The sequence below is a fragment of the Schistocerca nitens genome, chromosome 5 (assembly GCF_023898315.1).
Source record: "Schistocerca nitens isolate TAMUIC-IGC-003100 chromosome 5, iqSchNite1.1, whole genome shotgun sequence".
NCBI classification, from domain to species: Eukaryota; Metazoa; Arthropoda; class Insecta; order Orthoptera; family Acrididae; genus Schistocerca; species Schistocerca nitens.
This window is the reverse complement of record NC_064618.1, coordinates 309,294,301-309,311,203: the sequence shown is the minus strand read 5'-3', so window position 1 is coordinate 309,311,203 and position 16,903 is coordinate 309,294,301. Positions and strand designations below refer to the sequence as shown.

The 16,903-nt window shown below is 44.0% G+C and overlaps 1 long non-coding RNA gene across 1 annotated transcript in view; it reads left to right on the top strand.

The window, feature by feature from the left end:
• Positions 1 to 2,156: 2,156 nt before the first annotated feature.
• The window catches only part of LOC126260164 (uncharacterized), a 63,880-nt gene continuing 49,133 nt past the window's right edge, over positions 2,157 to 16,903 (top strand). Inside the window, exon 1 of the long non-coding RNA XR_007546615.1 lies at positions 2,157 to 2,257. This is a non-coding gene — a long non-coding RNA (uncharacterized LOC126260164). The remainder of the gene's footprint in view (positions 2,258 to 16,903) is intronic.

Here is a 16,903-nt window from a genome sequence, read left to right as displayed (position 1 = left end):
TTCCCTTTTTTATTAACTCTTTAATTCTTCTGTTTATAAATATTTTAATCAGCATTCTGCAAACTATGTACTGACCTGTTGCATGAAAAGTTGTTTCGTCTCGTATGGTCCCACAGAATCTAACAGATAAATGAGTAAATAAACAGAAATAAAAAACATTTTACAACGAATGCCTTCTGCAACCTAGAAGACCTACATTGATCGCGAAATCCTACGAGCTTACAAACTCTTACTTTTCTCACAAATTCACAGACCGTCTTATTTACGGAATGGAGTGCAGCAATGAAGATAACTTACGATACATGCAGTAGGCACCCTGTGCAGGTTGGTACAGATGTGTAAAGTGACAGTTCTGTGAAGAGACATTTCTGCAGAGCACAGGGCTTATGTGGGGATACGCAAATTTTCGCAGGTTATGTGTTTGTGAGTTGGTGAAGACAACGTGTGTGGAGGTGGAAAACCCTGGTTTTGGTGTCAGACCAATATTTAGCTTTGTCTAAGGTCTAGGTTATCTTGGAATGTGACAGTTTGGTTGTGTGTTGGCGAACACAACGGATGTAGAAGCAAAATACCTGCTTGTGGTGATCAGGCTGATCTGTAGCTTAGCCCAAGGTCTAGGTTAGACTGGATGATGAGAGTTCAGTTGAGAGTTGGTGAAACCAACTTGTGTGGAAGAAAAAATCTGGTTGAGGTGTCAGACTGATCTTCAGCTTTGCCCAACGTCTAGGTTAGATTGCAGTGTGACATTTTGGTTGTAAATTGGTGAACCAACGAATGTGAAAGCAAGAAACCTGTTCGTAGTGACAGAGTCATCTGTTGCTTAGCTGGAGGCCTAGGTTATGATGAAATGTGACAGTCTAGTTGTGAGCTGGCGAGGTAAACAAATGTGGAATCAAAAACCTGGAGGTGGTGGCAGGCTCATGTGCAGCTTAGCCTGAGGCCTAAGTGTGGTTGGAATGGGACAGTCTGGTTGCGAGTTGGCGAAATTAGCGCTATGGAACCAAGAAACCTGGTTGTGGCGACAGTGTTATCTGTAACGTAGACCGAGGTCTAGGTTAGTTTGGCTTATGAAAGTTCAGTTGTGAGTTGATGAAGCGAACGTATATGGAAGGAAAATGCCAGGTTGTGGTGTCAGACCGATCTTCAGCTTTGCCCAACGTCTAGGTTAGGTTGCAATGTGACAGGTTGGTTGTAAATCGGTGAACCAACGAATGTGAAAGCAAAAAACCTGGTCGCAGTGACAGAGTGATCTGTAGCTTAGCTGGAGGCCTAGGATATGTTGAAATCTGACAGTCTGCTTGTGAGCTGGCGAGGTAAACAAATGTGAAATCAAAAAACCTGGAGGTGGTGGCAGGCTCATGTGCAGCTTACCCCGAGGCCTTAGTTTGGTTGGAATGGGACAGTCTGGTTGTGAGTTGGTGGAATTAGCGAATATGGAAGCAAGAAACCTGGTTATGGTGACAGAGTTATCTGTAGCATAGACCGAGGTCTAGGTTAGTTTGGCTTATGAAAGTTCAGTTGCGAGTTGATGAAGCGAATGTATGTGGAAGGAAAAAGCATGGTTGTGGTGTCAGACCGATATTTATCTTTGCTCAAGTTCTAGATTGGGTTGGAATGTCATTATTTGATTGTGAATTGGTAAAGCCAACAAATGAGAAAGCAGAAAACCTGGGCGCGCTGACAGAGTGATCTGTAGCTTAACTGGAGGTCTAGGTTAGTTTGGAATGTGTCAGTTTGGTTGTGAGCTGGCGAAGTCAACGAATGTGGAAGCACAAAACCGGTGATGGTGACAGGCTCATCTGTAGCTTAGGTCGAGGTCTAGACGATGTTGGAATGTGACGGTTTGGTCGTGAGTTGGCGACGCCAACTAACGTGACAGCAGAAAACCACCTGAAGTGCCTTGGGTCCCGCCGAAGTGTCAGCGCATTCCACCCGCGCACAAGTGTCACAAACTCCCGTGTGTGAGGTGGGGGCAGGTAGCAGCGGCGGCGCGACGGCGGCCACCTCGTGGTCACCATCCCTGTCCCCGCGCTGCAGGCTCCTGACAGGCGGCCCTGTCACTTCTCGCCCCTCTGCCACCGGTCCCCCCACTCCTCTGCCCACGCCGTTTCGTTCTTTAAGGCCTCGACTATCGACCGCAGCCGGCAATCGATATGGCGCCGGCGCCGGTGGCAGAGGCAGAGGCTAGGTGACGGAGCCGCGCGTCGCCACAGCGTACGCGGCGGGGCGGCAGGAGCCCGTGTGCGCGGGGGTAAGGGTAAGCAGGCACCGTGTTTTGTTGTTCCACATCCTCTCGCTCCTTTACTTTGTTATTAGCGTTTACAAATGAGATACGACTTCATTGTAGGCTGGAGAACCCATATTCATGTGCATCTACAGGGTGAAAAGTATTTAAACCGACAATCTCTGGGAGGTTGCAGGGGACATCAAAACAAATATTTTTCCCTAATGTCATTTTTTCCTATGAGGATTATTTAAACCGGTGGAGCCGTATTACGCTCTTGAGTTGTTAGAGGCCGTATTACAATCTTCAGTTGTTAGAGGGCGTATTACGCTCTTCGGTTGTAGGCAACTGCTGTCTAGTGTAGTAGTGCATTGTCTCGGTTTACTAATGGAGCGATACACCTGGAGTGAGTACATTGATATGGTAGTTGCGTACTACGTAGCGCACCACAACGGACGAGCTGCACAGCGGGTTTATCAACAACAATATCCTAATCACCGTATCCCGTATCATACGACCTTTGCTGCTGTGTACCAACGTCTGCGTGAGACGGGGTCATTTAGCAGATTACCTGGACAGGGACGCCCTCGCACGATAAGAACGCTGCAATTTGAGGAAGCTGTCTTGCAGCATGTGGAACGGGATCCTACAATCAGCACTTGTGCAATTGCACGTAACATGGGGACGAATCAAATGAATGTAAGAACAGTCCTACGAGAGCAATTGTTACGTCCATTTCACTTACAGCGTGTCCACAACCTGGAACCAGTTGATTATCCACCCGGAGCACAGTCGCAGTGGTACCTGGAACAGTGTGAAATGCGTCCTACATTTCCATCCTCTGTGTTGTTCACCGATGAAGCAACGTTCGGGCGTGATGGAGTCTTCAACATGCACAATTCGCATTGAGGATAACCCACATGCCACAGTTACTAGCGCTCATCAAGTGTGGTTCTTCGTTAATGTGTGGGTCGATGTTGTTGGGGACTGTTTAATTAGGCCGTATCTGCTACCTAGGCCATTAAATTGCAGGCACTATTACAATTTTCTCGCCAGAATTGCTGGAAGACGTCCCGCTCCATACAAGACAACGCATGTGGTTCCAACATGACGGGGCGCCGGCACATTTCAGTCGTCGTGTGCGTCGATTCCTGGATCGACGGTTCCCAGAAACGTGGATTGGCAGAGGTGGGCCTGTACCATGGCATGCTCGATCCCTAGATATGTCCCCTCTGGACTTTTTTGTGTGTGGAGAGATGCACAACCTCGTTTACGCAACTCCTATTGTATCAAAAGAGCATCTGGTTGCCCGGACAGTAGCAGCAGCAGGAACAATTCAGGATGCTCCTGGGGTTTTTGCTCGTGTCAGACAGAACATGATCCGACGGTGTAACATTTGTTTAGGTATCAATGGAGGAATTTTTGAAAATCTACTGTAATTGAAATTGGGTTGTGTTAATGTGTTGTCTATTGGTCATAAAAAATGGAAAAGTGTTTGTTGGTTTAATTAATTTGCCGCCAGAGAAATCTTCCTCTACCGGTTTAAATACTCCTCATAGGAAAAAATGACAGTAGGGAAAATTATTTGCTTTGATGTCCCCTACAACCTCCCAGAGTTTGTCGGTTTAAATACTTTTCACCCTGTACATATACAGCCATACTCTGCAAATCAATGTGAAGTACATGGCAGAGGGTACTTCGCAGTGTACCAGTTACTGGGATTTCTTCCCGTTCCATTCACGTATGGAGCACGAGAAGAGTGACCTTTTAAGTGCCTCTGTGGGTGCAATAATTAATCTTGTCCTCGTCATCCCTACGTGAGCGATACGTTGGCAGTTGTAGTATCTTCCTAAAATTGAAACGTCCCCCCAGAAAAATTTATGAATTACTGTGTTGGTAAACCTCTTAAGTTATTTGATTTAACAGCTGAGCAAAACTCAACGTACTCAAACAGTTTTCTCTTTACTTATTCTGATCATCACTAAACTGACACAATATTTTTAGCGCAACGCAATCTGACTTTCAATAATCTCTACAAAAGAATGGCCCTGACTAACAATAACCTATATCTTACATGAATCACTTACCTCAAAAAAATCTTCGTTACTCGAACTACTGTAGTACAGCGAGCGCCAATACCGCCAGCTAAATAAAAGATTCTAACTACTGAAGGCATTAACTACTGATAGGAATAGTTAGAAAATGAAAGATTTTGATAGAGAACAAACAATGTATTTACCTTAATAGCATTCAAAAGTCATAATATATATATATATATATATATATATATATATATATATATATATATATATATATATATATATAATTTTGTGACATCCAATTAAACAAATTTCCTTTTTCTGACGGACACACGTCCAGATCGTCCCCTCAAAACTCTGGCATCTCTCTCTCCACATCCACCACTGCTGGCGGCTCACCTCCAACTACGCAACGCTACCCGCTGTTCACATCCAGCTGCCGAACACTACACAAGCGAATATTCTAACAATGAGTCCAACCAGACACAGACTGCACACAGCACAGCCAGTGATTTTTATACAGAGCGCTACGTGGCGTTACCAACATAAAAACCTAAACAGCCTACTTACAAAATCATAATTTAAAAGAAAGGGGAGGGGGGTAGAAGGCCGATCAACATTAGACATTAACTAAAGCACCCTAATGGCAGGCGATATCGTCGTCAAATGGAGGTGCGATCACGCTAGACCGAACTTCAACACAACATCACTGCGCTTACGCCAGTACCGAAAGCTGAGAGTGATACAAAAAGTTGGAATATAGTATCAGAATCAAGGAACTAGTATTGTGGAAGTTTAATAATGGCCAAAGCAAACTTCAGAACGAACGCTCTTTTTAGTCTCTGTGTTAAACTGCTGAAAAGTGACACAACAGGAAAAGTGTTGTCAAAACGCTTCAATAAAAAATTTTGAGAAAAGAAAATGGTGAAATGTTTTGTGAGATTATTTGCCTAAAAGTAATAAATAAAATGGTTTAGAGAAACATTTGATGCGCCTATGGATGAAGCTCGAAATTACGTGCCACAAATAAGGCGCTGACTGAGAATGCACTTTCCCTTTCCCGATATTTGAAATGCATTGAAAGATCTGTTGAAATATTTTCAATAGTGAAAAATGATCGAACATTTTTACACTCTCAGCAATAAATGACAGAAATTCAAGACCACACAACTCCATACTGTTCGGTCTGCATAATTCACTAGGCAAATATCCTCCAGTACTCCTTTAAAATTCCAAAATACTAAGTTCAACACTGAACTTAAAATTCTGAATCACCTCGTTTGCTGTACATGGTTTCAAGCATCATTCGAGATGTGCGACAGATGTTTCTCTAATCTATTTTATTTCTCGCTTTTAGACAAATTGTTTCACAAAACACATGACCATTTTTTTCAAACATTCTTATGATTTAAAGTTTTGTTCAGAAAGCATGATCTCTTCGGAACTTCATTTGCTGTCATAGAGTCTCTTGTTCTCGAACTATCCTGAATTTAGTACTCAATTTGAGGGAAGCCATTTTGACAGTTAATGCAACTTTTTATAGGCGAAACAGTTAGACTTTGAAAGGATGACCTTTATGATGCCCCATTTGCCTTCCTAGTGATGTCTTGTCGAAATACCGCGGATTTAGTATTTGATTTGAAGGGCGCCATTTTGACAGTTAATTATCGCACCAATACAACTTTTTATGAGCAAAATACTTAGGCCTAGAAGGCATGAACTTATTGACACTTCATCTGCTAGCTAACTGTTTCAGTTTCCACTCAGGTCATTAAAAAAGTTTTTGTTTAATAATATCTTCTTGGATTTCCAGCCGCATCAGGTGGTTAAAATCCCACTAGAGCTCTGCCGTTATGTAGACGCGCTACAGGTTGTGACGTCACTAGTACTCTCTTCTTCGCCAAATATGATAATGTTATCATCCTGTTTCCGTCGTGCCCGCTTCAACCTTGCAATCGCCAGGTCCAGGGCAGTGCTGACTTGCAAACCGCCGTCCTTGTTGATAGTGTTTCCAGATGTTTTTACTGCTATGGCTTCTTTTACAGCGCTATCCCAAAGATTACTCGTTCTTAAAGAGACACAAAGTTTCATCATTGTTCAGAGCCTAGCAAAAATCGTCAGCTCATGAACCCTGTGAAGGACGATGTAGGACTTACAACATCTGGAGTGTAAAAAATACCATATGAACGTAGTTGCTACTACGTCGGCCAATGAATACGTACAGTGGAGCAACACCGGACGGAACACGATAGGTGCTTACGGGGAGGTTTACCATCTTTTGGTTCAAAACAACGATTTTTTTTAAATTGCATTATTGGATCGATAAAAGTGTTTAGAATCCACTCCTGAAACGGTTTTTTCGAATACGGAACGGAAATGTTTGTTATCCGCGGTTGAATAAAAAGTGCACCTGCCTGAAATCGGCCTTTTTCATGCACCAGTTTTTTTCTTTCTGAGGACGAGTTATTGTACCAGAGTTTGCCAGGAAACACACAAAATTGAAATGAAAGTTTGAACGCGTGTGTTTGGAAGTTAGCCCCCAAGCATCTGCATTCTGGTGCGAGGACTGTGGAGATTGCGACTTTCCTGGCAGTGAGCAGCTTCAACGAAGGGTATTCAGCAATTCTGAAGACCATGACAACGATGGACGTCAACCTGGGACTCTATTCGACGCAGTTCACCAAGCATTCGGACGACCACCGGATTCAAGCGGCCGAAAACCGCTTGTCACCGGCCGTACGAGCGGCTCTGGAGCAGCGCAGGATGGCCCAGGTCAAGCAGAACGCCCTCTATGAGGAAGGGGAAAGACTAGTTTATGGACTTGGAATAGCAGATTGAACACAAGTTGGATAATATTGCATTTATATGTAGTCGAAACTTCAAACGCGTTTTTCTCGAAATGACTTTTTTTTATCGCACGGTATGGTAACTTAAATCTACTGAATCGATTGGCATGATCATTTGTTTCTGACGAAGCTAACTAAATTGTCTAGGAGTTGTACCACTTTTATTCCGATCCATCAACTATATTTTTACTTGCCGAGGTAGTCGAAAAAACATTTTTTTTTTCAAATGGCCGCCATTTTGTTTCCTATGGCCCAAATAACTTAAGCGAGGTACAACTCCTAAAGAATCTTATATACTTTGCTAACGTCAAATCAATTTTGATTTTAGACGAGCCGGGTGACCCTGCGACATATCGCCGCGTGGAGGCCTACATCGAAATTTTGTTTCGCTCCGACGGCACTTCCGCCTTGTTCTTCCACATTTCCAGTCGAAAAAATTCCAGTTTGTAGAGAAAATATCAATAAACATTTTGACCAAATTTGACATTGATATCCTTAACACATCCCGAAAAAAAATTCTCAAAGAATATGTATTTTTCGGGCCAAAGATAGTAAACCTTCCCCCCCCCCCCCCCCCCCCCCCGTTACGCTTACGCTATCCGGAAAAATCTACCGTGGGAGAACACGCTTTAGAAAATCTACACTGAATTCTATTCGACGGTTCGACAGGGCGAGAAAAACAGACCTGACCTGGAAAATATTTATAAAGCTGATGTGGAACTGACCCCTTCTAATGAACAGGTGAACTGCCCCATCACGGAAAGTGATGGAAACCGTGATTCCGATGCACTATTTGCTTGCTGCCACATGCCTACGTGTGCGCATCTCTCGCATGTTCTGTCTAGAGTACTTCGATGCGCCACTATTTTTGAGTGATTAAGAGGAGGAGACGTATTTAGTGACCAGCTGATCGCTGATCGTCTCATCATAAAACAGCGCGTGACCTTTGTCGGGTGTTACATGAAGCACACTTAGTTGAATACTAGTGTGGAATTATTTGTGTTAGAATTTAAAACTGGAAGTTTTTGCCCAAATTTCCTTCAAAGTCTTCAATGCCAAACTTAGTAATGAAGTCGCTCTAAACAGGCTCTGCAGCGAATTAAAACCGTAACCATCCGAAAAGAATTCGGACACTAGAAATAGTAGACATTGCTCATTTGGGGAAAGCCTGGAACACAGTCTGGTGAAATCTCAACAACCTTTATCAGCGGAAAAGAGGATTAAGAGAACCTGCACTCTATCCTTAAAAATTTACTGTTGCGCATGAGTTAGTATCCACACAAAATTTAGCGTGTTGAGTTCTCCCAGTGATATCTGAGTGAAATGGAATCAGGACTTTTCGATCCTGTATGGAGATGGTATCTGTTGTTTCGGACATGTCCCGAAAGAACCGATACCATTGGTGACCATGCAACTCTCTTAGAATGAAAGGATAATTAAATCAAGACCCCAAGCTGTCGACAGGCGTTGATATACATCAACGGGGACAGTTGAAAATGTGTGCTCCGACTGGGGCTCGAACCCGGGATCTCCGGCCTACATGGCAGAAGCTCTGTCCATCTGGGCCACCAAGAGAACGGAGGATAATGCGACTGCAGGGATTTATCCCTTGCACGCACCCCGTGAGACCCACATACCCAACCTAATGTCCACACACACTACATTCATAGTGCCCCTGCCAATTACACTCATTACTCGCGACAGACAATCTTACTGGGTGGTGGCTCAGATAGATAGGGCATCTGCCATGTAAGTAGGAGATCCCAGGTTCGAACCCCGGTCGGGGCATACATTTTCAACTGTCTCTGTTGTTGTATATCAACGCCTGTCGACAGCTTAGGGTCTTGATTTAATTATCATTTCATTCTAAGAGAGCTGCATGGTCGCCGATGGTATCTGTGGTTACGGACATGTCCGAAAGAACAGATACCATCTTCATATAGTTAAGGCTAACTGGCCATTGACATTCTTCTGTGCTGGATGCACACGCATTGCCCGAACTCTTACGGGACTCAGTAAGATTGTCTGCTGCGAGTAATGAGTGTAATTGGCAGGGGCACTACGAATGTAGTGTGTGGACATTAAGTTGGGACTGTGGGCCTCAGGGGGAGCGTGCAAGGGATAAATCCCTGCAGTCGCAATATCCTCTGTGCCCTCGGTGGCTCAGATGGAGCCAGCACGGTAGCTCAGCGTGCTCGGTCAGAGGGTTAGCTACCCTCTGTAATAAGAAAACTGAGTGAACGGATTAACAAAGAATCTGAACGGGTGTCATCGGACGTTCGCCCCTAACAAATTCAACGAACAGTATCGAACAAAATGAGATCTAAAAAAGATGGATAGAGTGTCTGCCACGTAAGCAGGAGATCCCGGGTTCGAGCCCCGGTTGGGGCACACATTTTCAACTGTCCCCGTTGATATATATATATATATATATATATATATATATATATATATATATTATATATATATATATATATATGAACGCCTGTCGACAGCTTAGGGTTTTGATTTAATTATCATTTTCGATCCTCGGTTTTTCATTTCTTCAGATAAGACCTGATTCAGCCTATCAGGGCGTGTGAAGTTACAAAACATCAGTACTTTAAACAGCAGTTGCATAATCCCAATATTGGTGATAGTATTTCGTGTTCAATGTCTGGTATTTGCATCGAAACAGTATTCTTTCACCAAAACATTAATGCTAACCGGTATGTCGAGAAACTGTTTAATCAATATATGGATCAACTCACAGAGGATGAACAACTGTACGGATATTTTTCAGCATGATGGAGCAGCAGAAACACCGCCTTGACAACATTGGCACAAATGCTTGCTGTGTTTGGTGAGGAGAGGACAATCAGCAGAGAAATGCAGCCTGGTCATCTCGATCAGCTGATCTCTCTCACAGTGATTTTTACCTGTGGGGCGGAGTGAAGGGTCAGGTGTACTCAAGTAACCATCATACACTGGAAGAGCTAAAGCAGAACGTTAAAATGCTATCGCTGCTGTACCTTAGGCAGAGCTGTTAATTGCGTCTCACAGTTTGATGAATCGACTAAAGCGCTGCATCGAAGTCAGTGGTGGCCATTCACAGCGTCTTCTGTGATGCTCATTAACAAGGGTCGGTCCTGCGCATTCTTATTGTAAATATTTTCCGAGCCATTTTGTCCAACGTATATGTGAATACAAACAAATCAGACAATGTTTATAAGTACATACACAGAGCCTAGTTACTTTATCCATTGTATTTTATTTTTATAAATACCAAATACCTTTAAAGATTGTATTTTTCTGCTTCAATAAATTAGAATTTTTCATTGTTATTATGAGGTAGTGTGATGAAAATTGTTTCACCAATTTATGTTCCTATTTATACACACAGACTTTTTCTCAGTCCAGTTATTGTAAAACCTAAATCTTTTTCACTTGCTGATGTCTAGCCATTATTGTGAAAGAACACTCAGTGGGGGAAAATATCTAAATCGTCATGGAACATTTGCAATGTGTCACGAAAACAAAGCAAAATAATAAAATAAAGACTGAGCAGACGTAAAAGAACAAAATCCACTACTATACCTTGAGTGAGAACGTAGAAAATATATTAAGTCAGCAGACGACGATACCGGTCTCCAGACAAATGTAGACTCCAAAACTTTATCTCCGAGAAACCTTGACCCTGACTTTCCGTTCTGTTCCGTTGACGGTCTATGTCAATGACGGCATTTGAAATGCATTGGAAATGCTTCGACGTTCCGGTTGGTCAATTACAGTCGGTTTGCTTCTGAAAATGATCTGGTAAAACGGCGATGATACCGCCAGCAGTGGGACAGCACATTTTATAGCAATGCATCTCTCACAAGTTTCATTTCTTGCCACATCTGCATTTACAGTGGTTGGACAAAATTATTGAAACAACGCAAGAAATGCATACTTGAACATAAGTGGTGATACTGACCAAGCCTGCAGGTTGCGCTGTTGTATTTCACCACGAACTGCAGATGTGCAGTCTCGTCGGTACGTGCAAATCAGTCGTGGTCTGTGCAGTTGTGAGTGCATTACGTCGGAGCTAAGTGAAGTCCAACGTGAGCAAATTGCTGTGCACGTATGCTGCGTGCTTCCATAACAAGGGTTGCCGAACTGTTTGGTGATTCGAGAGGCACCGATCGAAGATTTGTACTTCGGCAGGGAAAGCGGGAAACCATCATCCGCTAAGTCACAACGTGGAGGAAAGTGTGTTTTGAATGATCGTGAAAGACGGTCGTTGAAGAGAACTGTGACGGAAAAGTCACTGCAAAACTGAGTGTCGCACTCGCAAACCCCGTCAGCACCAAACCACGAGGAGAGCTTCACAACCAGGGAATTGCAGGGTGAACTGGAATTACAAAACAACTCATCAGTGATCCAAATGCCCGAAACGGGAAAATAAAACTGAAGCCATAAAACCTGGACTACAAAACAATGGAAGAAATTCATTTAGTTGGATGAGTCTTCAAAACGGTTCAAATGGCTCTGAGCTCTATGGGACTTAACATCTGAGGTAATCACTCCCCTAGAACTTAGAACTACTTAAACCTAACTAACCTAAGGACATCACACACATCCGCGCCCGAGGCAGGATTCGAACCTGCGACCGTAGCAGTGGCGTGGATCCGGACTGAAGCGCATAGAACCGCTCGCCCAGGAAGAGTCTTGTTTCGCACTATTTCCAACTTCTGGCCGAGTTTACGTCCCAAGAGTTATACATGGCGGGGTTTAGGTAACGATTTGGGCAGCCATATCATGGTAATAAATGGGCCTCATGGATACTCTGCAAGGTCACATTACTGCAAAGTATTATATGACTATTTTGGCTGATCAGATCCATCCCATGAGGAAAAATCACACATTATGGGTTGGGAATAACCAGAAGGAAGACGAAAGTAATGAGGAGTAGCAAAAATGAGATTAGCGAGAAAATAAACATCAAAATTGGGGACGATGAAATAGTCGAAGAAATTGTGGTAGCTTGGAAGCTTCCACTCTCAAGTGAACGTTTCCCAAAACAATGCAGATAATTACCCAAATGGGTGAGGAATCGTGACATAAAAGCAAGGAGTACATAAGGAGCAGACTATAACAGGCAAATAAGTGTACATATATCAAATATTGCCCTCAATTCGAGGAAGAAATTTGTGAGGATATGAATATTAAGCTCAGCATTGTATGGAAGTGAATCATAGAGCGGTGGGAAACCGTAAAAAGAAGAAAATCCAAGCGTTTGAGGTGCCGTGCAATAGAATGATGTTGAAAATTACATGGAATGATAAAGTGATAAATCAGGTGGTTCCCACAGAAGCACCCAGGAAAGTACAAGTGGAAAACATTGACAAGAAGAAGGGACAGTATGACAGGACATGTGTTAAGATATCAGGGATTAACTTTCATGTAAGTGTCGAAGAAATTTTAGGAAGCGACCGAAGAAAGCTCATCCTGTGATAGAGCCACAACAAAAGGCTCCAGACACAGATGATTTCGAAACAGCCCTAAATTGGAGTCTTGTAGGTTCAAATGGTTCAAATGGCCCTGAGCACTATGGGACTTAACATCTGAGGTCATCAGTCCCCTAGAACTTAGAACTACTTAAACGTAACTAACCTAAGGACGCCACACACGTCCATGCCCGAGGTAGGATTCGAACCTGCGACCGTAGCGGTCGCGCGGTTCCGGACGGAGTCTTGGAGGACCCTGGCTGAGAGTGTGTGTGTGGGGGGGGGGGGGGGGGGCAACGTGTTACTTCTAGAAACCACCAATGAACCTCTATATGGATCCTGGGACACCCCTGGCAAGTAGAGTACAAGTCGGAGGGTGAGACGACCAATATCATGGTCGGAAACAGGCCAAGCTCCTGGGAAACGGTGATCGACAGCACGTGGACCTGGCCAGCCTTAGGACTGCTTGATCTTGAATTGACGAACATGCTGTAATTGCGTGGGCTTCCGCGGGCAGAGTCAGTCGACATAAAAGTATTCTGTGTACGGTACCGTTACATATTGTATAAAATTACTGCTGGAAAAAACCAACGTTTCGGTCACGGTTGCAGCGGCCTTCTTCTGGGTCTACTGGTGCGTTCTAGCTATGCAGTGCCCCTTATATTTTGTTATTACTGTGCATTGCGCATGCCTTTGGGTCATAATTTGAAAAAGATAGTTCATTTCATTGATCACTTGAGGAAGAAGGACAGATTACATTATTTTAATAGGTTACTGCGGTGGAAGGAGAGCGCAACCTCTGTTGTCTATTGGCTCTTGTATTATGTGCAATGATTGGTGGTCACCGGCGAATGAGAAGTTGGCTCCTGTTTACCAATTGCTGGACGTCGGCCGCTCGGCGGCAGTTACTCACCGGTAGTGCTCGCGCCTCGTGTTGACAGTGCAGTCTGTTCGGCTCTGATTGCTGGCAGCCAAGATGGGGCAAGCCTGAGTCCATCCTCTCCTTTCATGTTCTTAGGATGTTTGAAGTATTTCGATAGCCTCTCTGATTTTGCGTTTCGTCAAGGCTGTGTGGATCGACTTACGGCTCTAGCCATTGGCTAGAAACGTTGTGCGTAGCCTTTTAAGCTCAGGTGTTATGTTTTGAGCATCACTTAGGCGCTGCGCACGGATTGCCAAGGAACGGATGACCGAGTTCTTCTTCGCTGGGTGGTGGTAAGATTGAGCGTGCACATACCTGCCTGTATGTGTAGGCTTGCGATATACTCTGGGCCCCAGTGTGCCCTCCGTTGTCCTGTATACTTCGACGTCTAGAAATGGAATTGCGTCATTCTTCCCTACTGCGAGCGTTAACTGTATCTTACAGTGAATGTTATTCAAATATTTGTGAAACTTGTGTAGCGAACGTGTCGTCCACCTATCTGAACCAGCAACGTCGGCGTAGAGGAGCGGAATCAAGGGCCGTTGCTTCAAAGACTTCCATGAATATGTCGGCTGTCAGCGGAGATAGGGGAGACCCCATTGCTACGCGGTCTGTCTGCTCGAAGTATTTTCATTGTCATTTGAAATACGTTGAAGTTAGGGACAACTGAACCAGGTAGCATAATTATGGCGGGACATGCTCCTAAACGATGCAGATAGTTTCGTCTACTGGCACGTTCGTAAATAGTGACTTCACGGCAAAGCTGACGATGATGCCCGTAGACAAAACTGTTTCTCCCTTTAGGCGTTCTATAAAGTGCGTCGAGTTCTTCAGGTAAGAGTCCGCCCTGCCAACTAGAAGTCTTAATTTTCAGGCTAGATACTTTACCAAATTGTAAGTAGGCGAATTGATCCCATTCACTATTGGCCTCAAAGGATAAATTTCCCTACGTATCTATGGAACACCATAAATTCTAGGAGTGACTGGTACTCTGGATATAAGACCCTTGGCTGTGTCAGCGTCAATCCTCGAGTCCTTAATCGAGGTCTGCGTCTTACGAATTATCTACATCTACATCTACATCTATACTCCGCGAGCCACCTTACGGTGTGTGGCGGAGGGTACTTATTGTACCACTATCTGATCCCCCCTTCCCTGTTCCATTCACTAATTGTGCGTGGGAAGAACGACTGCTTGTAAGTCTCCGTATTTGCTCTAATTTCTCGGATCTTTTCGTTGTGATCATTACGCGAGATATATGTGGGCGGTAGTAATATGTTGCCCATCTCTTCCCGGAATGTGCTCTCTCGTAATTTCGATAATAAACCTCTCCGTATTGCGTAACGCCTTTCTTGAAGTGTCCGCCACTGGAGCTTGTTCAGCATCTCCGTAACGCTCTCGCGCTGACTAAATGTCCCCATGACGAATCGCGCTGCTTTTCGCTGGATCATGTCTATCTCTTCTATTCATCCAACCTGGTAAGGGTCCCATACTGATGAGCAATACTCAAGAATCGGACGAACAAGCGTTTTGTAAGCTACTTCTTTCGTCGATGAGTCACATTTTCTTAGAATTCTTCCTATGAATCTCAACCTGGCGCCTGCTTTTCCCACTATTTGTTTTATGTGATCATTCCACTTCAGATCGCTCCGGATAGTAACTCCTAAGTATTTTACGGTCGTTACCGCTTCCAATGATTTACCACCTATGGCATAATCGTACTGGAATGGATTTCTGCCCCTATGTATGCGCATTATATTACATTTATCTACGTTTAGGGAAAGCTGCCAGCTGTCGCACCATTCATTAATCCTCTGCAGGTCTTCCTGGAGTACGTACGAGTCTTCTGATGTTGCTACTTTCTTGTAGACAACCGTGTCATCTGCAAATAGCCTCACGGAGCTACCGATGTTGTCAACTAAGTTATTTATGTATATTGTAAACAATAAAGGTCCTATCACGCTTCCTTGCGGTACTCCCGAAATTACCTCTACATCTGCAGATTTTGAACCGTTAAGAATGACATGTTGTGTTCTTTCTTCTAGGAAATCCTGAATCCAATCACAAACCTGGTCCGATATTCCGTAAGCTCGTATTTTTTTCACTAAACGTAAGTGCGGAACCGTATCAAATGCCTTCCTGAAGTCCAGGAATACGGCATCAATCTGCTCGCCAGTGTCTACGGCACTGTGAATTTCTTGGACAAATAGGGCGAGCTGAGTTTCGCCGTAGGGTCCGCCCTTAGTTCACTGTAGATGGGATCATTTAATAATTCTTTCATCTTGTCTTCATACTGCACGGTGTCTAAGATGATAGTAGCATTGCCTCTGTCTGCTGTTAATATCACAATTTCGTCGTGGTTATTTAGTTCCTTGACAGCTGTCCTTTCTCTCGGTCAAGGTTGTGTTTCGGTGGCTTGGCACGTAGTAAAACTCGGTTTTCTGCTTAATTTTCTCAGCTTCTATCGTAGATGTGTGCCGGAGTGCTGTTTCCACGGATTCGATTGCTGTTTCCACGGATTCGATGATTTCTTCCGTAGGAATCCGCTCAGGTGCGACGACAAAGTTTAGTCCCTTAGCCAGTGCTTCTGTGGCTGCGTTGCCGATGGGATGAGATGAAAGGTTCGCCACTGTTCGAGATGTATCCAGTCGAGGCTTAGAGTTCCGTGTCGTCTTTGCTAGCTGCTCAAATTTCTTCTTCTGGCGAATGGCGGTGGTTTCACTAGTTGCATACGCTTGCAGGTTAGCGATTCTGTCGACGTAATTCCAGTCGGTAGGCGATAACGTAGATGATAGCAGAAGATGTATTTGCAGCAACTGTATGTTGTTGAAGTCAAGTTCTCTTCACTCCTACTAAATACGCTGCTCCAGAAGAGATTTCCTGGTTCGCCTGTAGATGCTTCTTGCTTTGTGAGTGTCGATGTTAAATGTAAACTGAAGAAATTTAGGTACAATGTCATGATCCCGACACCTCTTCAAGTAGATAAGATCGTTGAGAAGTTTCTCTTTCTTCTTCCTGAACGTTTCCTATTTACGGATGTTGCTGTTTGATTCCTGCCCATACAGGTTGCTAATATAATTGCGTAGGCTTCCGCGGCCAAAGTCAGTGGACATAAAACTTTTCTGGGTATGTTACCTCATCACATTGTATAAAACTACTGCTGGAGAACATCAGTAAGATTGAGGAAAATAAATAAAATTCAGCGAAGCCTGTGTGTTAACCAAGCAGCCGGTTATGACGAAACGCAAAATCAGAGAGGCCATCGAAATACTTCAAACATCCTAACAACATGAATAGAGGGGATGAACTCAGGCTTGTCCCATCTTGGCTGCCAGCAATCAGAGCGCAACAGACTGCACTGTCAACACGAGGCGCGAGCACTGCCGGCGAGTTGGTAGTTTAAG